The sequence below is a fragment of the Miniopterus schreibersii genome (genome assembly GCF_964146895.1).
Source record: "Miniopterus schreibersii genome assembly, chromosome: 11".
NCBI classification, from domain to species: Eukaryota; Metazoa; Chordata; class Mammalia; order Chiroptera; family Miniopteridae; genus Miniopterus; species Miniopterus schreibersii.
In genome coordinates, this window is record NC_138111.1 from 32,454,633 (window position 1) to 32,479,451 (window position 24,819).

Below are 24,819 nucleotides of genomic sequence, written 5' to 3' on the forward strand. Positions count from 1 at the left end.
ATGAGTGAGTGAATGAATGAATGAATTCTATAGTTCTTGCCAAATATACATATCTAGATTAGATTTTTGAGTTCTAACTTTTATCAAGGCTTTCAGTTGCTGAGATAGACAGACAAGAAATATTTCTCAGGCCCATTTGCAACTATATTATATATACTTATAGTGGTTATCTGTTATTTTGTTTTACTACATCTCCTCTTCCTTCTAAGAAAGAAATTCCGTTTTTGGAATGACCCCTTTCCACACTTCAAACATGTGGTGCAAGGGGGCTGGGCTACCATGTTCTTAGATGACACCACCCCACTGACACAATTGACGGGACCAGGCTTGCGCCCCTCCCTAAAGCCAGGACAACTAGGGCCTTCCCCAAGACTTTTCTATCTGGGATTCAGAAATAAAGTCAATCCCTCTTTGGTGTTTTAACCCATAATATGTGAAACTCAAGATCTATAATGAGAGCGAATGACTTTAACAACTAGGAGGGGCAGAGATGAAGAGAGAGAATCCTGGTAACATTTTGGCTTCTGGCTTCAGTCTTACTTTGTGTTATATTAAATTTCTGGCTACTTCCTTGTCTTTCCCATAGATTGACTTTTAACCCCATCTTCAGTTACTTAAAATACCCCAATATCCTTTCAATAAATCCCTCCCTTTTTCCTAAACAAATTCAGTCTGGATTTCAGTTGCCAGCAACCAAGGAGATCCTGAATAATAAAACAATATATTGTTATTGCCTTACTCCTTAAAGAATGAATGTGAAAATGTACAATAGCTAAAGGAATAGGTGGTGATTCCCAGTTAAAACTCTCTTTTAGCCAACTTTGATAGGTGGCTTACCACAAGTTTAACCTCAGAAGTTAGGCTGATATCAAAGTGGGGGGGGGAAACATCTCCACATTGTTGGGCCACTAATGAATGGCAATTGCTGTAGGAGATAGTGGGAAGCAGTAAGGATTTTCAAAGAGGTCTTTCTTTTGTTCTTTCTCCCCCCCTCCCCCATTATTTTTAAAAGCCCTTTGCTTCTGAACTCTTTTCTCCGCAGGCAGTGCAGCTGGGAAGCCATGGGCGGTCTCCTCACTCTACCAGGACAGCCGAGATGACAAGCCTCATGGTCATTGCCCCTAACTAAGCTGGGTCCAAGGCTAGGAGAAATCAAAGGAGTTGTTTTTATAAAACACGTTTATTTTGCGTTCTGTGCAGGGACATCCTGGGACTGGCTGTCTGGAGGCTGGAACGTCTGAAACAACTGTAGCAGGAAGGGAATGGCATGGAAGTTCCCTCTGCTTAGCTCTTTCCCACCTCCCACCACCAAAACCACCAAACCCACATTCAAATGACAGCTGAGACATCAGTGCTGCTGGTTTAGAACAGCCTTTGAGTCTTTTCTCAGGAGACAGATTTGGGAAGTAGAAAGGTTTTTGTTTGTTTGGTTGGTTGGTTTGATTGTTTTTGTGTGTTTTTTGAAAATCTTAAGAGAACATAGCACCACCATCAACTTCACCCACATGTCAGTGATTGGGAGGTAAAGAAGAAAGAGCACCACCCAAGGTGAGCGAAGACAAATTATGACTTGACAACCTAGCAACCCCCTGTCCAGGCCCCTAACCTGACTCTTAACCACACAAAGACAATCCCACAGTGAAGCCTCCCGGCAGGACAGGCACTGCCCCTACCACCAGCTGTTGCCCATGAAGCAAACTATTATTTTATTTTTTTTATATGTTTTTATTGACTTCAGAGAGAGGAAGGGAGAGGGAGAGAGGGATAGGAACATCAATGATGAGAGAATCATTGATCGGCTGCCTCCTGCAGGCCCCCAACTGGGGATCGAGCCCGCAACCCGGGCATGTGCCCTGACCGGGAATCGAACCCCAATCGTCTGGACCCTAGGTTGACGCTCAACTGCTGAGCCACACCTGCTGGGCAAATAATTATTTAAAAAAATAAAATCTGAAATCTTCACCACTTCCCCATACCACCCCACCCCTGCCAACACACACACACACACACACACACACTCCTACACAACAGTCCCTCCCTTGCTGTGTCACGGGAGGAAGTGCACAAAGCAGTGCAACTTAAGCAATTGTTCACCCTTCTTACCCTTTTACCCAGGCATTAGTGTCCTTCTGAAGACTGGCCTGCTGTCCGCCAAATGAAATCTAGAAAATTTGATTTTTTTAGCTAGTGTGTGTGTGTGTGTGTGTGTGTGTGTGTGTGTGGTCCTTAACAAACACATATTAAGAATTTCAAAAAGAGCCCAGCCGGGCGTGGCTCAGCGGTTGAGCGTCAACCTAGGATCCAGGCGATTGGGGTTCAATTCCCAGTCAGGGCACATGCCCGGGTTGTGGGCTCAATCAATGACTCTCTCGTCATTGATGTTTCTATCTCTCTCTCTCCCTCCTCTTTCCTCTCTCTGAAATCGATAAAGACATATTTAAAAAAAAGAAAGAATTTCAAAAAGAAATGCCCAGAAACAAACCCTTTCACAAGTGAACTTGCTCTTCTGTACCTTGACAGAAAGGACCATGCCTTCACAGAGAGCAGCTTCCTTTAAGGTGACACAAGCCAGACTAATTTTTCAATGTGTCCTTGAGTTAGTAGAGTGAGGATTATTACTTTTTTAATCATTAAAAACACTTTTGCTGAGTATGAAAATCAATGAAGGTGTTTTATTACTTGAGTTGTATTCACATCTACTGTTTATGAGTTTCCACTATTTTTAAGCCCTTAAAGATTTCACAGCACCTGGGCAGAGTCCTCTGGGTAGTTTTGCAAATGGGCTTCTGTATATGTTAACAGTGACTTTTCAAATCTAGACTTTGTAGAGTCAGATGTATATCATTCCCTTGAGAGCAGGCTCCTGAGGAGACAGCAGTAATGCTGAAATTATCTGAAGTATTTCTGGAACCTCCCAAAGCACTGCCTGCAGAAAGGGCATGTGCTCCAGAGTGAACCAGACCTGGGTTTGAATTCTTGCTTATCCAGTCATTTGCTGTCTTATCTGATAATTAACTTATCAGCTTGTACTTTCATCCATAAAGCAGGTTACTAATATGTACCTTACAGGTTGTCAAGAGATTTTAAAAACATAGTTGCTGCGAAGCGCTGTTATAACTTTGGAAACATCTAAAGGCTAAGTAAATAATTGCTTTTTCCTTTTTCAAATTATAAGTGAAAGTTTATTTTAAAAGTTATAGAGGTAATAGAAGTGAGCCAGCTGGGCTGGGTAGGCTCAAGAAACAAGTTCCAAAAGCAAAAGAAGGACCCTTGGAGCTTAGGACAGGGAAAGGCAAGGATAACGCCCTGGGGGAAGCAGAAAGAGAGCACCAATAAACAGTTATTCTAAAAACGGCCTTTAGAGCTTTCGCTGTGCCTCTAATATACTCTGTAGTTACAACCTTGATGTTCTGGATTTTTGAAATGGCCAAAATTTACTCAAAGCCCATCCCCATGGAAAAGGTGGTCAAGCTGGGGCAATGCTGGTTTTGGTTGGACACAAAGTAGACCTCTTATGTAACAAGGCTGCTTTGGTTGTATTGCTTGAAAACTGATTCTGAAGAAATTGCCAGAGAATTTCCAAAAGTGGTTGCGTGGCTTCCTGTGGTGATCGTTAACCTCCACTTCAAGTCGACAGCTTCATGCACTGCAGCCCCTCAAACCCACCTAGTCTCAGAGCCACAGTCAGTCCCAGATAAGGCTGCTTCTCGTGGTCCGTCTGGACATTTAGTCACCTTCCCAGATCTGCTTTCCCGTATCACATTACAAGGCCTGGACTCCTGAGTCAGCCCCTGAATCACTCTGCTGACAACCAGATTCAGGTGTCCAAGAATGATAAATGTTACCTTCTTAAGAAGCTGCTCTACTCAGTTTCCAGTATTAACCCAGTTCATGCAGCCTGACTCTTCCCAGCTCCCCAGTCCTGACAAGTTCCCTTGCTGAGCCCTCGGTGTTCCCCCAGATCTCTGTCGTGCGTGCCAGTTCTCCTGCTGTGTGAAATAGGTCCTGCGACGGGGAGAATCCCTGCATAGAAATTCTTCTTTTGCAAGCAACAGAATCAAACGCTCGCTAATTTCAATAGAGAAGTGATTTATGAAAGGGTACTGGGACTTGACAGAGGATGGGAGAAGACTGGACAATCAGACTCAGTAAAGAAGAAGAGACACTAGACATCAGCCAGGGCCAGAACCAAAATCATGCCAGAGCCCTTCTGCTGAGACATCACTGCCACTGCCACTGACTGCTGGATCTAACGGCTTGAATGACATCGGATGCCACCTCCCTCACTGCTGTGGCCACTGCACACATCCCCTGAAGGATTCTTCACTGTGCCTGTTTCTTTGCATAAATAGTTTCAGCCTCAAAGTCTGAAGGGAGCCAGTTTGGTCCATCCCAGGTCACATCCTGATGCCCTAATTTTGAGGGAACCTGAGAAAGTACCTGGTATTTTCAGCTTCTACAATAGATGGGCAAAAAATAAGTATCCACTATTTGTATGTGGTCACTAATTGTCCATATAACTAAATATCTGCGATAACTCATTAACCACGCTGTGTCTGCTTTGAAGAGAACATTTATTCCAATGCAGTAAGCTTTGGCATGTTGGGTTTTTAAAATTTGGAACACTTTTTCTGGAAAGTCTTGGACTCAGAAAATCCACTTCTCAGCCTCATAATGTGAATTTGATGGATATAATGTGAAACAGACTACTTTTTCTTCAAAAACATGTTTATAATATCATTATTGTTAACTATTACAAACTAAATGTTCAACAGAAGATGATTGTTTGCAAAATTATGGTACATTCACTTAATGGTACATTATGCAACCATTAAAAATTACAATTACATTAATTTTAAAGAGTAAAAAGATAATGCAGGATATAAAATTCCTTAAAGGAAAAATTATATACAGAATGGTCTCAACCATGTAAAAATATTTGCAAATAGGTAGGTAGACACACAGAAATACATAAGTATGCCAGGAAGGTAGCCATGCACACAGTTGGTGAAAGACATAAAAGTATTTATTTTCTTACTTCAGCTTCCTGCATTTTTTCAGATTATTATTACAAATGGAATGTACTACCTGGCCAGCTGATGTGGCTCAGTGGTTGAGCATTGACCTATGATCCAGGAGATCCAGGTTCAATTCCCAGTCAGGGCACATGTCAGAGTTCTGGGCTTGATCCCCAGTAGGGGGTATGCAGGAGGCAGCTGATCAATGACTCTCTCTCATCATTGATGTTTCTATCTCTCCCTCTCCCTTCCTCTCTCTGAAAGCAATAAAAATATATTTTTTTAAAAAACCAAACAAATGGAAGGTACTATTTCTTTTTTGTATTTCTTATACATATTTTAAGAGTAATTTTTATAATATCTGTTTCATTTCCTTGTGGTCACTCTTAAGATAGTAGTGTATGAATTAAGTTAACTTATTCTAGATTTTAAGAAACTAAGAGCCAAGTTACATAGTCAAATGCAGTGACCCACACACATAAAAGTCACCTTATGGACAATTGTGGGTATTTGAGTATGGGCTGGGTATTAGATGATATTAAGGGATTATTTGGGGGGAGGAGAAGTTATGCTAAAGTACTAGTTTGAATATTTGCAACATCTATAGTTTAATATTAAAAGCTCAGCAAAATATATAAAGAAAATATGGCAAAATATTATGGAGAGACACATGAAATATTAAAAAGATTGAGAGTAATTGGCTAGAAAAATGAAAAGAATAATTAAAAGAATGCAAATATTAAGCAGAAGAAACATGGTGTGGCTCTATTAATATCGAAGTGGTCTGTAAAGCAGAAAGCATCACAGAGATAAATAGGGGCACAAAAGAAGCTATGTTCACCAGGAGATAGAACAATTCTAAGTTTGTCTTCACCTACTAACTTTATCTCAAAATATATATATAGCAAAATTCATATGTTAGTGAGAGATTTTAATATAGCAGTCAAAATAAACAAAAAAATCAGTAAAAATACAGATCATTTGAACACAAGATTAACCCACTTGACATACCTGATGTACAAGAAACATTCCCACCAACAGCTACAGAAAACATTTCCTTCTTCAAGAGCACTTGGCACATTTACAAAAGTGACATATGCTGGACAGTCAAGCAAGTCTCAGCAACCTCCACATGACTGAATCACACAGAATCCGTTCCCTGGGCATCGCAGAATTATGCTAAAATATCATCATTATTAGAAATATAGATACCATTGCAAAAAGATAACTAGAAGTTTCACAAATATTTGGAAATTAAGAAATACAGGGGTGGGCAAAAGTAGGTTTACAGTTGTGAGTACACGAAACAGTGTATTCTTTTTTTATTATTTATTAATTATTGTATTATTTTCCAAATGAACAACTGTAAAGCTACTTTTGCCCACTCCTGTATAGTTCTAACTATCTTGTGGTACAATGAAGAAATCAGCAAAGAAACTAGAAAACATCTTGAATCGAATAATAAAGAGTAAGTCATCTCCTCTAAGGTTTTTTATGCGACACTAGTTTGCTAAACCAAAGATAGTTAGTTTTTGTTTAAAATAGCAATACTCTTCTAATCCAAAAAAAGAGCGACACAGAGACAAGCAAAAAACATCAAGGTCAACATTGAGAAATATTCTCACTGTTCTAACTCCTCCAGAAAACAAGGGCCAATGTTTGGGTGAGTCTTTCACTTGCCCAGTGCTATACAATTTGAGCAATGAAATTAGTCCAGCTCAGAGGTACGAATGCATTTTTAATATTCATGTGATGGTGTTAATTCGGGTTCACTTTAACCAGCACTTCTCTCTGTCAGAGCAGAGAGCAAGAAATAACTAAAGCTTTCTGAATGACAACACATGACACTAGAGGAAATGTCACCAACGAAGATAAAATATGACAGATGAGGCTGCAAGTCTGAAATAGACTCCAAGAGCTTTAATTAAGCATTCAGTAACCTACACCATAAGGAAAGAGTCCCTTGGTCAGGAATTTGGAAAGGAGACATTTGGTGTCTGTTCCAGGCTGCACATTTTCAGCAGAAGAGTTCGGTTCTACCACCAGAGCTCCTCATTTGAGCTCTCTCTAATTACTTTGCGTCCTTGGGCGAGGCATTAAGCACACCTGATCTCCTTGAAAGGAGCGTATGTCAAACATAATAATGACTGTGGATGTGCTTTGTAAACTGTAAAGGGCTGCATAAATGTCCATGGCTGTTGGGTCACAGCACTGTCCCCGCTGAGCGTGTATTGAGGTCACTGCATAAGCACAAACACTCTTGGAAGGTTTTTGAAGTAACCACTTAGAAACCGAGTATTCCCCTCTTCCATACTCTACCATTTTCCTGTCCCTTTTCAAGTTCTCTTTTGTTGCTGTTTTTGCAGATACTCCTCGAATAACAGTGGCGGTGTGTTGAGCATGTAATAATGCACAGACTCCGTGCTGTGTACTTTACACATGTTATTATTCATCTCTAATTCTTGCAACAACCCTTCAAGGTAGAAACCTCTCAAACTTCTCTAATGAGGACACTGGCCCAGAGGATTGGTGGCATTTAAGCCCACGGTGGAGCTGAGAAGGGTGGCAAGAATGAGGGGTGGTATAAAAGAGCCCTCCTTCTAAAAAATGCTAAGGAGTTGGAATGGAGGGACAAGCACATCCCCGGGCGATCTGTCTGCTCCGGTTTTGTCTGCTAGGGAGGACAGAATCCGCACTGAAATCCAGGCCTCTACCAGCAAAACTCATGCTTTCTCTACTGTGTTTCGATGATGCGGTATGTAGTACAAATTTAAATTTCTGTTTCTTAATCATGAGTAATAAGTGATCTTTGTATAAATATTAAATTAGATAGCACAATTTCATCTATAAAATAGTTTTGCCAAGAACTTTTTTATTTATTTATTTTTAAAATATATCTTTATTGATTTCAGAGAGAGGAAGGGAGAGGGAGGGAGAGAGACAGAAACATCAATGATGAGAGTCATTGACCGGCTGCCTCCTGCACGCTCCCTGCTGGGGATCGAGCCCGCAACCCGGGCATGTGCCCTGACCGGGAATCAAACCGCGATCTCCTGGATCCTAGGTCGATGCTCAACCGCTAAGCCACGCCTGGCCGGGCTGCCCAGAACTTTTAACACGAATCTAATCAAACCTCTAGACCGAGCTACCATATTGCAGTAAGTACAGGGAGTACAGAAATGAGTTAAATGACATCATAAGGAAAGAATCAGACAAATCCAGAATTTTGTACATTCTGCAAGACAGTTAGCCTGGGCTCTTCCAAAGTCAATGTTATTAAAAAAACAAACAAAAAAGGTAGGGGAGCACTGCTGATTAAAAGAGAGTTGATTGGGGAACAGGTTAGGGGAAGGCAATAAAAAGGCATTCTTGGTATAATTAAGGAAATCTGAATATGGAATAGACATTACACAACTGTATGGGGTTGGTGCTGATCTTTTTTTGGTTACCAAATTAGGTGTGATAATGGTATTATGTTTAATTATGACGGTGTACTGATTCTTGGAGATACATATTAAATTACTTAGGGTGAAATATGATATCTGAAACTTTCAAACAATTCAAAAAAACATGTATGTGTGTATATATATAGAGTTTAGACCAGGCATAAGAAGACCATGGTTTTAGCCTTAACTCTGCCACTAACAATTGTGGTAATGATAGCTGCCCTTCGATAGCCTCAGTTTGCTTATCTGCAAAGTGGGTCTGGACTACATCAATGGTTCTCGAACTTGTTTAAAAATCCACAGATCCTTTCCTTCAAACAGAATTTCATAGAGTGCCTATCACATCAAACAGATAACAAGAAAGTGACTCTGGTCGAAGAGGGTATCTATACATACACACAGAGAGAACATAGTATGTTAACGGTTGGTGAAGCTAGGAGGTACAGGTGTTCCTGGTGCCGTTCTTTCAGATTCTCTATATGTATGACCTCTTTCAGGAAAAAAAGATTCAGATAAAAAGACCGTAAGTTCCCGAATGCAGGACTGAGACACTCTTGTTCATGCATGTGTCCCAGTGCCTAGGTATAGTGCCAGGCCCAGGGAAGGAGCTATAAATAACTGCTGAAAGAAGAAAAGAGGAAAGGAAGGAAAGGAGAAAAATAACTTCCGAAACCACAAATTCACACAACCACTTACTGCCCTAAACTGCTTGCAAAACTATATGATGGTTATGAAACGAGAGCAATAATCCACGAGGAGAGAAGCGAAGGGAGGGAGCGAGGCAGGGAAGGAGGGAGGGAGGGCCATGCCTCATCCCGCCACCCAGGAATACCCAGCATGAAGAGCACACTGCACATCCCCCAGGGCTGTTTTCACCACCCAGATCAATGCCTTTTTAGAAGCGCTGCCTCTGTAGAATGATCAGGTTTTAGAACCAGAAACGCCCTGGACATCAGCCAGTCCCTAATACAGTTAAAGAAACTGAAGCCCCAAAGCCAGGTGACTAAGGGTTCCCCGGTGGGTTAGTGAGTAAGCTGCAGTCGTTTGTCACGGGAACAAGGCTCCTTCCTTCACACCGCACTGTCTCGCTTCCACCTTTGGCAAAACTATTAATCTACCTATTGCCGTTTCAGTGTGGACTTGAAAAGAGCGATGCTTAGTCACTCACAGGCTTTCATTTGCTGAATGTAAAATGTTGCCCAGCACAGCAGTTTTGATGACCTGTCAAGCTTGTCAAGGTAAGATGCCTTAAAGGACACAAAAGTAATACTGGGTGGCATGCACCGTGCTAGGAACTTCCATATTCATTACTGCATTCAGTTCTTCCAATGCCCTGTGAGGCAGGCATATGTTACAAAGTCTATTCCCTACCACCTGTCTCTTACGGTTAAGAGGTAAAGGCCAGAGTCAAGACAGAAAAGTGAAGGGAAAGAAAGAGAAAGAAAGGCTAACAACTGGGATACATCTATGAACCCTGTGAGCATTTAATAACTGTTTCTTGATGAAATAGAATAATTATGCATATAGACTTGTGATAAAAACTAAAAAAGGAAAATTCACATGTCCAATAATCAATTGGCTTAGTAAAGTAACAAACCCAATGATAAATTATTTGATAGGAAAAAGTCCAAAAATAATTAGAATGTAAGTATCCAATATCCACAAGTTAAGAGACTGTGATAGGAAGCATACATATGGACCATAATTTATTAGGTATAGATACTGACGCTAACACAATTCATTTCAGGCTCAGTAATAATGGGTGATGGTTTACATTTTCATTCATTATATCTAGTATTTCCTTTAAGAAAACAAACAAACAAAATTTCCCTTTCCCAAATGGGAAAAAGGAGAATAATGACAATAAAAAGCAAAAAGAATGGTAAAGTCTGAATTTAAGAAAAATAAACCACAAGAGATTAAAGTAATGCTTTCTTTAAGAACAACCTGGCATTTTTTTCCTTTTTATTGAATTTATTGGGGTGACACTGGTTAACAAAATTATACAGGAAGAATCACCTAGCATTTACCAATAGTGAATTACATTTGAACAGAACCATATTTGATCTTAGGTTTTAAATGAACTTTATTTTAAATCTTGTTTGCAAGGACTTTAAGTTGACTGCTTCCTGTCAACTTTCAATCATCCCAGGATGTTAGATGCAATTGGAGGCCTTAACATTTAACATATGTTTTGAAAATATTTTTCCTCTTAAAATCTTGGAGAAATATTATTCTTATTTTTACTAGGCAAGGAAAAATGAAGTGGACAGTTCACTATAAAGTTTATTCTCATTCAAAAGACAAAAGTGATGCAGAAATTTTGAACTGGCTTTGCACAAGTATTCGAACTACTCCAGGTTTATTTTTTTGTTTGTTTTTTGTTAACACTCACCCAAGGATATTTTTTTCCATTGATTTTTTTAGACAGTGGAAGGGAAGAAAAGGGAGAGAGAGGGAGAGAGAAGCCTCGATGTGAGAGAGACATATCGATTGGTTGCCACCCACACGCACCCCGACTGGGGTGGGGATCAAACCTGCAGCCCAAGCACATGCCCTTGATGGGGAATCAAACCTGAGACCCTTTGGTTCAAGGTTTGACGCTCTAACCACTGAACACACCAGTCAAGGCATTACTCCAGGTTTTAAGTTTTGCATAGACAAAAGCTAAAAGTTTGAAAACTGAATTGCCTGGGCAAGAGTCTGCCAGCTGTTAACTGTTATACTGTAATAACACTAGAAGTTTTAGTAGAACACAACATTGACTGAAACAGTTGTCTTTAAAATGATTTATGATATTTATATAATGACTCAATAAATCTTAAAATTTTTCTTTAGAATATATAAATTTTAATTGGAGAAATAAAAACTCTTATCATAGTAAAAGGATGATTTGATAAGAATAGAAAAGGAAACACTGTTTGGTATTCTGTCAAATAACAAAGAATCTAGTAGTGATAAATTTTATTTTCTTACCACAGTTTACTTGGAGGCTCAGTGGAAAAAAGGCTAATTCCAGGGGTGGGCAGAGAGAATATAATAAGAGCCAGTTGCTACATCATGGAAACATGTCAAAAAGACAAGCCAGGTTGAAGGAGCTGCCCACTGGCCAAATCTGGGAAAAGTTGAGAATCAAAATTTTAAAATGACATTAATAGATTACAACCTACCAAATAACATGAGGATCCATGAGTTTATACTTAAATAAGTAAGTAAATGGTGAGAAGGGAAAGCTCTTCCTTACAGCAAAATGCCAGCTAATAAATCTAGAAGGAATGATGGAGTCAGAACATCCTGAATGGATGCCAAAGTAGACAGAAAAAAAGTTAGAAACAGGATATTGACACAGTCTCAAAATATCTCTCCACAAATCAGTTGTAATTTACAAAGAGAAAAGCTGTAACTTTGTGATGGAGAAAACATCTTAACCAAGGGATCAAACCTAACTCATTTATATATATGGGACAAATGGACATCAATGACCTGATACATTGACAAGGGCATGACATTACCCCCATGGTATCTCTGCCAAAAACCACATAACCCAAGTCTAAACATGAGGAAACTCCAGTCAAATAAAAAATGAAGGGCCTTCTCCAAAACAAAACAAAACGAGCATTGATCTGTCTCTATAAAAAATATCAAGTTAAGACAAAGACTGACAAACTTTTCCAGATTAAAGGAAACAAAGACATGACAACTCAGTACAATGTATGATCCAGAACTGGATCCTGGTCTGGGGAAAAATTAGCTTAATAACTAATTATTGGGTCATCATTGGGACAATTGAGAAAATTGGACTGTGGCTTATCAATGTTAAAATAACCTGACTTTGATAACAACCATGGTTATTAAAGAGAATGCTATTCTTAGGAAAATACCAAAATATTTTGAGGGGAAAGGACATAATGTCTCCAACTTACTCTTAAATGGTTCAGGAAAGAAAGGCTGTGTGTGAATTTGATTAATAGAAAGAAAGAGAGTGAATGGGGCAAAATATAAATAAATATGAATCTCAGTAAAGGGTATGTGGATTTTTTGCATAATTCTGGAAACTTTGCTATAAATTTGAAATTATGTTAAAAAGTTACCAAAATGCTAAAAGGAAAAGTTTTCTGGGACTCACAGGGCTGGCCATCCACAATGCCCTAAACCCTAACTTGAGTGACTGATCAGCACCATGTAGAAAGTACAGGATGTAAAAATGCATCACCTGCCAAACAAAATGGTGTTTTCCCCATGAGGTAAGTCTGACGCTAAGAGAAATGTTGGTGCCAAAGGAAATATTTAAGGTTAAAAGTTCTTCTAAGGTAGAACTACTTGTACTAATTTTTTGACCCAACTTTCCTTCACATGAAAGGGAAGAACTGTCCCTGAACCATCATATTGGAATGGGCCTTCTAATTTAAAGTCAATATTTTAATAATCTCTCTGACTCTCCAGTTGGTTGCTCTTGGCTATAAATGGATCACTACCAATATGTAATTAAAGGTGAATAACAAACAGTAAGAATATAGATTCCACAGGTGCTGGTTTACAAATGCAAATGCTGTAGCAGAAAATTAAGCTCCCAGGAGGCTGGAGGTGTGTGCCTCTGCTTCTTGCCGTCATAATTCGTTAACCGTCAAAGTAACGCTGAGATCGATAATTCCTGCCATCACGGGAATGAGAAAAAATGATCAGCACCAAAATAAGATACAAAGACAGTCTCAAAATGTTTCTCCCTACATAACTGAAAAATCCAGTCACTGTCATGAATTTTAAAGCTTAACAGATTTTTCTTACCTGTTCTACATTCAAGAGATGGCACAGCTTAAAGGATAGCGACAAGTACTGTTGTCCCCCAAGGTAAGACCATCTGCAAAAAGAAAGAGGAAGAGAGGTCGTTGCCGTTTTTCATCGTGGTGGCAAAGAAATGAAAGGAAGGACTCTGCGATGTGGTGATGGTGTCACAGGAGGCTCAGCCCTGAAATGTGCTTGAAGGGGATGTGCAAACGAGATTTTCCTACAATCCATGCCTAAACCAGTGGCTCCAATGCAGATTCCTGGGCCCCACTAGAGAGAATCAAATTCCGTGGGAGTGCATTTGGAACCAGGAGTTCTGCATTTATAACAAGCATTGCATGGCCCACTCTTTGAGAAATATTGAGAGGCAACTGTTACTGCTTTTATGAATTTAATTACTGTAATATGATACTCGTGCTATAGTAGTAAATGTACCATATAACAAATTAAACAGTGTGGATGGAATGCTACAGAGAGGTTTATGATGATTCCTCCCCAGCCCCAGTCCCATCTCCTGTGAATACTGTTTTAAATATTTATGCTGTTAGCTCTGTTGGTTGTAAACAGCACCCCCTCACTTCCCCCACTTAAAAAAAAAAAATACTGCTTTTACAATATGCTCATATTTTAGATACATTAGGATAATGAATATTTGAAATAGTGTAATTGGCCTATTAGGTAAGTACCAATCTTGTGCAAAATTTGAAATAGGCTAACTCCTGCCAAGAGTAATCAAGAACTGCATTAGCAGGCAGTGTGTATGGCAACTGTGTTTATCTGTGTGGCTATGTGGCATGCCACTTTAGCCAGTAATCAGAAATACAGTGGAACTTGTAATTGCTCACTCCTTGATAATGGGAATTAGGATACAACAAGTTTGGTGATTGGTGATTGGCTCCTGTCCTCTTGCAGCCGGCTCACCTTGGTCATTTCATTAACTTCGCACTAAACTGGTTCTACATGTTGACATAATTAAATTTTGAGGGCCTTGCTTACAAAGTTGCAAAAGAGCTTTTCTTGCCCCTGTCATCATTTAACATGCACTTGTGAACCATGCTGTTATTGAAACGCACAGGACCATCTAGAAGTGATTCCAGTGACTTTTGTTTTCTTAATTTTTAGAATTATAATTTTAAAATAGTTTTTATCCTATAAGAAGGTCCTCTAAGCTATCATTCAGTAGGAGCAAACACAATTCTGAGAACATATTCTTTTGGAAGGGAAGTAAGTTGTAATAAAACAGGAAAGAGACAACGTGGCCATGTACCATGCCCCCAATTTGGGAGAGAATACTCTGTGAAATATTAGACATAATTCTGAGAAAATTTAAAAGCATTAAAGCAGATATAACTTTATGAAGTTTGCAAATATAATCTTATAATTGGGCATGGATGAGGGAATGGAAAAAACTGCCATGGTTGCAAGATCATCAGCAACATAACGTGTCCTTAAGCTACAGAGATCATTGGTATCTGTGCTCTGAGATTGTGCCCACAACCTTACATATATGCCTATGAAAAACCTCTCATGAATTATGCATTTTTTGAATATCGGGTGTTTGAAAAATCATTCCTCTTTTCTATGTTTTGATTATAAATGGCCACCAGTTACCCAAGAAGAATTTAGCTCATCTCTGTTATCTTCTTCCAACCCCTCCCAGTTTTGGGTAGTTATGTTATTCCTGTATTAGATCCCTTGCTGCCTTCTTTCTTGGATATCCTCCTAGTTCTGCTGGAGCACATATTCTAGTAACTTTTAAGAAAAGGGTCCTAGGAAATAAATTTTCTGAGTATTGGTTTATGTGAAATGCCTATATCCTGCTCTCACAGATTGACAGGTTGGCTGAATATGAAAATTAGTATCAAATTCAATTTCCTCCAGAATTTAAAAAAAACTATTATCTTCTAGATGCCAAAGATGTTAATGAAAATTTAACATCCCTCAATTTTTATTTCTCTGTAAGTAGCCTAATTTTCCTCTCTGTAAGCTATTTTAGAAAAGTTTTATTTATTCCTAGATGCTAAAATTTTATCAAGTTGTGTCCAAGTGGGCTATTTTTCCCTTTTTATAGTTGGCCTTTATGGGGCTCTTTTAATGTAAAGATGTATGTCCTTTTCTAGGAAATTTTCTTATATAATTTCTCTAGTAATTTCCCTTGACCATTTTCTCTGTTCTCCCTTTCTGCATCTCACATTACTCAGCTGTTGGATTTTTCAGATTGGCTTTTGTATCTCTTCTTTTCTCTCATATTTCCCATCAGTGGTGGAGAATGCTATTTGTACCTCAATATCTTCTTCATTACTGTCATCTTATTTGTCCACATCAGTTGATTAAAATAATAACTATTATTGATAACCATGCCAGCCTGTGTTCACCACTTTGAGTGCCTCATCCAGAGTCATGCCCATCCAACTGTCATTCTAGGTAACATCCTCTTGGAGAGTTGATGCTGAAAATGTCAGGGTTGGAATTAAAAAGCAAAAGAAAACAAAACTTGTGAAATCCAATGGTTGGTCTTGCTTCCCCCTCTTCTGCCAGGCCCATCACTCTCTCATAGATAAAATTAAATTGTCTGGCATAATTTGTACTTCACAAATCCATGTTGATTACTACCCAGTACCCTGTGCTCTTCTAGGTGGTTGCAAATTGATTGTTTGATGACTTGTTCTTGTATCCTCCCAGGTATCTGAGATAAGCCAAATAGTCTATAATTACCATGGTTGTGCTTTTCCCTGTTGGAAAAAAAAACAACACACACCATACTCTATCTGCAGATTCCACTTGTCAGGTCCTTCTCCTGTCCAACATTCCTTTTCTAAAATAAAGGCTGGAGGTCTTGCAATTACATTTGCCAATTCCTTAAGTGCCTTGGGACGCAAGTAATCAGGCCCTGCTGATTTGAATGTATTGAGTTTTCTGAAGTGCTCTTCAATCACTTCTTTCCTCTTGTTTGCTTTAGTACCTCCAATGAGATAGCACTTAATCTGGTTTGGTTTCCTTATCATTGCTGATTAAAAAGAAAAAAGAAAAACAGATTAAAAACACTGTGAAAGCCTCTGCTATTACAGTTACTTGTTAATAGTTTTGTTAATAGTTTTAATGGTTGTGGTATACATTCTATAAATTCCTTCCAGTTTCCTTCCTCCCTCCCTCCCTTCCTTCCTTCCTTTTTTCCTTCCTTCCTTCTTTCCTCCCTTCCTCTCTCCCTCACTCAAGAGGCAAAAAAACTTCACATAACTTTATTGCAGAGACATTTATTAATCACCAAGTATTCACATGCTCCCCCAAATTTCCCAACTGCTTATAGTTGGGGCAAAGAGCATATGACTAGCTCTGGCCAATAGGTACTTAAAAGCCAGGAGCCCCCCTTGTCTTCTTTCCTCCTGCCCCAGTGAGCTGAAAGCCACATTTCAGATGGTATACCAACACAATGCAAGTGGCCTGAACCCCTGAGTCACCCTTGGAAGGCAGCGGTCCTGGAGAGTCATCAAACCACCCAGAGGACCAAGTGTTAAGCCGCTAAGATTTTGAGGTTTGTTTTTGTAGCAAAGCCTACCTTATCTTCACCAACACAGTACCAATTTCTGGATTAGGCAGATTATGCTAGGTTTTGCCAAGGGAACAAATTAACCCTGAAAGCTAAGTGGCTTAACAAAGGTTTGTTTCTTTCTTGTGGTATGTGATAGCTAATCTCCAAAGAAGGCTGTCAATGACTTTTACCTCCTGTAGTCACACCCTTGTATAGTCACTTCCCATTGTGTCTTTGCACTGATCCCATGATTCACTTTAACCAAGAAAACATAGAAGTGACACTATGATGGTCCCAGCCTAAGCCTTAGGAGATCCTGACAGCCTCTGCATTTGAAGTCACTCATGATATGTCTGACCTCCTGTTGCCAAAAGAGGCCATACACAGATGCCTAGAGGATGAGACTCCATGTAGATGAGTACTGCAGTGCCAGACCTGAGCAAAGATTCTTTAGTTCAATCCCAGTCAAGTTTTCCAAGGAATCCAGCACCAGGCACCATTTGACTACAACCTCATGAAAGCCTAGGTGAGAAGAGCAGGAGAACTGCCCAGTGGAGCCCAGGTAATTCACAGAATTGTGAGATACAATAAATTATTTTAAGCAATTCTGTATGGGATGGTTAGTTAGGCAGCAATCACTAACTGAAATATGGTAGACATCCAATGCTGGTATGTGGAAGCTGGGCTCCACATATTCATGGAACCAAATTGACCCAGGTTCCACCATCTTGTATCTGCACCATTGGGAGCTCATGACCTCCTTTATTGTAGTAGGGGGTTGCATACCAACTTTTAAATGCTTCTGCCTCCTTTCCCAGTCCATTGGTCAATGAGAAATGTGGGGGAGTAGGTGAAGATTCAATGAGTATTAAATGTCTCTGCCACAGAACCTGCAACCTATTTATCTTTTTCCCCCCACGAGTATCATAACAAGGTTTATTCAAGAATCATCTGACTATCTTTCCAAAAATTGTAAATAGCAGTATGCCAGACTGGCACAAATAGCTCACAAGAGCCCACTGAACATATCTCCTCCCAATTCTGTATTCTGTGATGCCATGGTGGTAGTGTGAAATCAGCCATGGTAGAAATATTTACACCACAGAAATTGGTTAATGCTGCAAGCTGGGGTTCTCCCCGAGTTAGTTGTTAAGTATTTACCAGACTGCTAGTTGTACAGGACCCAATAGCTATTATTGAGGCTGCCCCTTTATTCATGCATATTTATTTATTATTATAGGTAGAATTTTTTAAACTCCATCAATGGTCTTATCTTTCTCTTCCATATTTCAAATAACAGGGTGAACCTATGAATTGAAGATGTTTATACAAACCTAAGTAAACTTTACTAATTAAACAAATGACAATTTGAAGTTTTCTATATGGGATCAGAATGTGCATATTTTCATAGTTAACTTCATTTTAGTACAGTATTGGAAATGTTGCTCTGAAGTATAGAGCATACCTGTTTTCAGCCAGCATCGCAAGGACTTCATCCTTCCAGTAATTACTGCATCTAATAACACTGTCTTAGCTACTGATTTATTTTGAAAGCTTCAGTATCTTTTAGGTGTGAGAGTTTCTGAGACCAAACCTTTTCTTTTAAGCCTTGCTGGAAGAGTTAATTCAGCTTCCTGTTCCAGTTCACAATTCTTCCTCTCCTAGCCTTTCCCCTCCACACACACACAATCAAGAGATAGGCCATCAATAAGGTCCAAGCTTCCATTATGGGATATGAAACAATAACATTTTAAATAGCACCTTGGAGGCCTGAATGAGTTAATATATCTTTCAGTAGTGCCTACTTTACAGCTGTGGAGTATTTTGGACCCTGAAAACCTGGATCATTATTTATTAAAAGCACGAGAAGGGTCCAGTTGGAGGGAAAACCTCATTCACCAAGCAAAAAAGAATATGCTTACAAATGACATTTGAAAATAAGATGACCAGGAACCTTTTGCTACAAACAAGGGATTTGGATTCATCCATATCTAATTATATGGTAAAATATAAATATAAGATGGTTCTGGAATCAAGGAGACAAGTCATCTTTAAAATGCTGTTTCCTGGGGAGAACCCAGTGAGACCACCTATAGGTAAATTTGATGTTCATTAATTCAGAGCAGGAAGAGAAAGAAAGAATTCTCATTGTACCCACCAAGCAGGATATTTTCCATCACAGCATTGATAATTTTCTGGGAACTCTGATGCCTTTTTGAGTTTTAGTGATTATTCCATGTGTTAATCAAGGTTTGGTTTATAACTATGACCAATTCAATTTTCTAAAAATGTCCACACTGATGATATACATTCCAGCCGCATGTTCTTCTCACAATGCAGTGACATTCCTTCACTGACAGGTGGGTCCCCTTGAGCATGGGTGGATCTTTGTAACCACCTCCACAAATAGGATGAGTGGATATAACCCTGCAAGACATAGGAGGCTAGGTCATAAAAAGCAGATATAGCTTCCACCTGGTCCTCTCTCCTTGGGACCTGTGCCTTTGGAGCTCTGAGCTTCCAGGTGAAAGTCCATCTACCCTTGAAGCCACCGTGATGCAGAGACCACACAGCGATAGAGAGATTTCTGCATGGCTCCAACTCTCCTAGGCCCCAGCTGCTTGAGTCTTTCCAGCCCAGGTACCACACACAAGTGAGTGAGGGTTCAGAAAATTTCAGCCCCTGGCTTTCAAACTGCCCCAGCTGAAACCAAGTTGGAGCAGAAATAAATAGTCTGTGCTAAGCCCCGCTCAGTATGCAGATTTGTAAGCAAAATAAGTGTTCTTATTTTAAGCCACTCCATTTTGGGGTGATATGTTACACAGCCTTTGTAGCTAGAATAGCAAGTAGCAGAAGTCCTTCAAGCCAGCATTATCAAAATAGTGGAGGTTAGAGAATAAAGGTTGAAGAATATCTAATGGCGCCCCAGAGGCAGAGGCAATGCTGGGTCTCATGCCAGTTGAACAGGAACAAAATTAGAAAGCCAGCAGAAGCCAATTAGCTACTCCGCTCCTGTCATCTTTTTCTCCTTCTGTCTTCTCTAATCTCTTACGTCACAGGCCTCATCTCTGTCTCTCAGCACATCTGCTTCATGTCTCTGCAGTCAGAAAGTTTACATGCCCTGGTTTAAGACAGCAGGCCACACTAGTAGCATCCTTGCATCCCAGCGATACATTCCTGGGAGAGAGGGTCTTATTGGTCAGCCTTGAGCCAGATGTGTGCTTCTGGTCCAGTCAGTCAACACAGGGGAAGGGCCACACTGTACCAGTGTGGCTGCTGCTCCCATCCCAAATTTCCAGTGAGAATTCTCAGAAGGCGGGCTCAGAGAGTTCCAAACATAACAATATGCCTAATGTAATTTTTTTTTAAAATCCTAACCTGAGGATATTTTTTCCATTGCTTTTCAGAGAGAGTGGAAAGGAGAGAGAAAAAAAATCAGTGTGACATCGATTGGCTGCCTCCCGCACACGCCCAGAAGGGATAGAGCCTGCAACCTAGGTATATGCCCTTGGTCAAAATTGAACCCAGGACCCTTCAGTCCAAGGGCTGACGCTCAAACTGCTGAGCCAAACTGGCTAGGGCCCTAATGTAATTCTTGAATGTTAGAATGCACTTGGAATGTTTTTATCTTTACCCTACCAAAGACTCCCCCCTTTAATTTACTTGTCATTTCGTTTACGAATATGCTTAGATAAGTGTATACTAACCTCATGCCACTCCCATCCCATCCTTACCATTATTTGAAAGGGTGGTTCTGGATTCTCTGCAACAACAACGGAAGTGGAGTGGATTGATGTGACCACAAGCAGACTGAACTAAAAGATTAATCTTTTTCATTTCATTTTTGTCTTTTGAGGTCTATCTTCTAATGTGAACTTGACTCCTTACTTTACCTTTTAGCTGTTAGGGCCTCTGAGCAACTGGGCTGACTAGAGATCACAGGGACACTCAGGGCAACAGGATTCTTGATCTTTGATAATTTTCCCACTATTAAAAATTCCCCTTTGCTAACTAATCTACTGTGTGAGACGTCAGAATAAAAGTTAGCCCTGGGGAGGGAAAGACTGGATGGGGTCTCTTGGGTACTGGTAATGCTGTGTTTCTTGTTCTGGGAGGTAGATGCATGAGTTTCTGGTTTGTGCAAGTTCATGAAGTTGTACACATGCTATCATGCTGTGTACATTTTTCTGCATGTATGCTTTCCTTCAAAATGTCTCAAAATATTTCACTAATTATAAGACTGTTCAAACTAGCCTCACTATATGTTGTTGATCAATCTGTGGAAATATATATATAGGGTGGGGCAAAAGTAGGTTTACAATTATGAGTATGCGAGACAGAGTTTATTCTTATATTATTATTTATTATTGTATTATTTTCCAAATTATACATTTGCCCAAACCCATAGAATTATACCACCAAGAGGGAACTCTAATGTAAACTATGTTTGTGGTTGATTATATGACAATGTAGGTTCATCAACTGTAATATATGTACCACTCTGGTGGGGGATGTTGGGAGATAATGGGGAGGTTATGCATGTGGGGGGGTAGGGCCATATGGAAAATCTCTGTACCTTCACCTCAATTTTGCTGTGAACCTAAAAGTGCTCTAAAAAATCAAATCCTCATAGGAATGTTGTGAGAATTAAAAAGAAATAATGCATATAGTACCTGGAACGGGGCCTGGCCCATAACTTAATATTATGTTATTAGACTGTCCAAAACACTTAATATTATGTTATTAGACTATCCAAAAGTAAAAGGAGAAAGCATCTCTATTCTACCTCTTACTGCTCCATCCACTCTAACTCAGCAGAACCCACTGCAATTCAGCACACACTGATTGGATGTCTCTATGTGCCAGTACAGGCAGAGCAGATACTTATTTCTGGCTGTTCCAAGTCCCCCACTGCAGGGACCCTGGGAGGGTTTCTATGCAGGCAGCTTCCCTGAAAGTTTCTGTGGTTCATTTCCTCCATCGCTCATTTCTGGTGCTGTTCGAAGTTTTACACATTTCGATCCTGAGCCAGTGCGAACGGGACAGCCCGTCTGCCTGGGTTTCCCTAGGAGGGACCTGGCAAGGTAGGAAGGTGAAGCAGATGGACTTGCTGCTTCGCTGGATTTTGCTGCGGTGGCTGTTTTAGTGTTTTGTTCCACCACAGCACCAGTGGGCTTTCCCTACACAGAAGCACCCCATGTAGTCTTCTGTAACCACCAGAATTATGTTAAGGAAGTGTAAGGAGGCAGGACAAAAGAAAATGACTGTTAATCAGCCCTCTTCACAATGAGGTGCCTTTAGAACCATCCAAGCTGAACAGTTGTTGGAGGTCATTTGGAACCAAGCGATCTGCAGTGGACAGGAGCACGAATGATTAGTCACCTCCTTCAGAATGCACAGTCACCGTCGTTTCCAGTACCTCCTGGTTTAGAGCTCACGCCTGGCACTGCAGCGACAGATGAGCCGAGAACCCACGGAAATGCAATCTCTGAGAAATGTAAGGGAAATATTGCTTCTACTTAGGCAAGCCTAACTTACCAACAACTGTCAAAAACAAAAATGAAAACAAACCAGAAGCCCAAAACCCTGAAGCAGTATTTTTTTCATTGATTTCCCGCTCCCTTCCTGAATGAGCAGCTTCCTGAAACCACCTGGATCTATGTCCCTCTTTCTTCCCTTTCAGACACAGAATTGGGTGCTTGCAGCTTGGTTTCTCTCCTGTCCTCACCCCGGAAGGTGCACAGCTAGTGAAGGGGGAAAGGGCAGGAGAAAGGAGTACCGTAGCTCAGCAGTGAGCCTTGGAGTCCCCATCCCCTTTCCAGCTTTGGGAGCTGCACACACTGCAGGCTGGGTATGTGTAGGGTGAGGAATCTCACCCACTTGGTTATTTGCAGGTGGGATCATCGAGTGCTTAAGGGCATGGGCCTTGCCAAAATGCTTGAGTTTGAATCCTGGCTCTGCCACTTACCTTGCAGTTTAACCCCTCTGGGCCTCAGCTTTCCCATCTGTAAAATAGGAGTGATAATGCTATCTACCTTCTGGAGTTGTGGAGAGATTGAGTTAATCTATAAAACACTTAAAACAGGGCCTGCCACATATTAGCCATCCACTAAATGTTAGCTATTGTTATTATCACTTTGGAATATTGCCAAATCATAATGCTGATACCACATTATATTATATCGGCCTCCAGTTGCTAACCATGAAACCACCATATACGCAAAAATTAGCCAGTCCTTTGGCTATGTTGTTAAGAGACTCAAGATGAAACACGCTGGGTTGACTAAAGCCAATGATGACAAAAGTGGGTTTCCAGGCATCTATTTTGCCAGTAATCCTACTTCTAGAAATACCTTCTTCAGGAATTTTCAGAGATGCAGAGACAAAGAACAAAGATACTCACTACGGCATTATTTACATGATGAAAAACTGGACACCACCTAGGGGTACAATCATCTGAGTGATTAAATAAGTTAGGGCACAGCAATGCGTGCTACAAGTATTATGCAGCCATTAAGAGGGTGATTTGGAGGCTTTTTAAGGCCTAGAAAATGCTCGTGAAATGAGTGTAAGGGGAAAAGCAGGCTTCAAAACTGTGTGTACACCAGGATCCCATTTGGCAACTAGGTACACACACTTGCAGAGAAAACAAAACTCTAGGGAAACATATGGAGCTCTTCCCGTCCCAGGCGTGCAGGGGCTTTGGCGCAGAGATGGCCAAGTCCAAGAACCACACCACGCACAACCAGTCCCGAAAATGGCACAGAAATGGCATCAAGAAACCCTCATCACAAAGATACAAATCTCTTAAGGGGTAGACCGCAAGTTCCTAAGGAACATGCGCTTTGTCAAGAAGCACAACAAGAAGGGCCTGAAGATGCAGGCCGACAACGCCAAGGCCATGAGCGCACGCGCCGAGCTATCAAGGCCCTTGTAAAGCCCAAGGAGGTCAAGCCCGGGTCAACTTGCCCGCATCACTCACCCCAAGCTCGGAAACGTGCTGATTCGGGCATTGCCAAGGGTCTCAGGCTCTCCCTGCCAAAGGCCAAGGCCAAGGCTCCAACCAAGCCTCAGGCTGCAGGTGCAGGTGCAGCTGCAGCTCCGGCTCAGGCTCTCGCTCCCCAAAGTGCCCAGGCTCCTGCTCCCAAAGGTGCCCAGGCTCCCTCGAAGGCTCCATAGTAGAGGCCTCTGGCTGTGGATGTGAGGACAGAAGGACTGGTGTGACCTCCAGGCTGCTGTCTGCATGGAGCTGGTGTCCTCCTGTGCCATTTGTACAAATAAACCTGAGGCAGGATATGTAAAAAAAAAAAAATGTATCGAGATGCTAACAGTGGGGTTGAAGGCCTTCCTGCATGGTTTTTGTTTAAATTTCTTTATATTTTTTGGTGTCTTCATGTGCTTACACAGGAACACAAATTATCTTTATATTTGGGGGAAACATTAAGTCATGAAACCAAAACATTTATTAAAGAATCTTTCAGAAGACACAAGGGAACTAACAGGAATTGAACCCATGTTTCCTAAACTCCTAGTTTTTTAGCCCCAAACAGTGCCATATAACAGAGACAGGTGTTACTGCTCTTCTACTTACCTTTGCTTTGGAAGGAAAAACTATGAGAAATCTTTGATTTGTAAGAGAGGGTGGGTGGGTAGGGGCAGTGGGGAGAATAGTAAGGGCCTCTTAAGGTCTTGGGATACAATCTGGCATTGACTAATACAACCATTTGTTTTCACAACAGTGGGTCACAGCAAAATAGAAGAGGGCTCTTTTGGAAGAAGTTAAAAAAAATTCTGTGGTTAAAAGAGGGGGGGAAGAATACTAGTGCACACAGGATATCACACAAGTCCTAACAGAGAAGTAAGAGGGTTCCCAAATTCCCATGCCTCTGCCACACAACCTTGTTAATAAACCTCCTGTTCTGCCTCCTACACCTAAGGAAAGATTACTGCTGAGAAGAGGCCAGATCTGAAAGGGCCTGGAAAACATCAGAGAATGCCAGTTTAAGCTGCAGGCCACCTAATGCCGTCCAGGCCGGAGAGC

The 24,819-nt window shown here is 40.6% G+C and overlaps 1 pseudogene across 1 annotated transcript; it reads left to right on the top strand.

Moving 5' to 3' along the window:
• Positions 1 to 23,488: 23,488 nt before the first annotated feature.
• On the top strand, positions 23,489 to 23,957 carry LOC308563701 (large ribosomal subunit protein eL29 pseudogene; annotated as a pseudogene). The gene has a single exon. The product of its transcript is annotated as a large ribosomal subunit protein eL29 pseudogene (transcript).
• Positions 23,958 to 24,819: the final 862 nt, after the last annotated feature.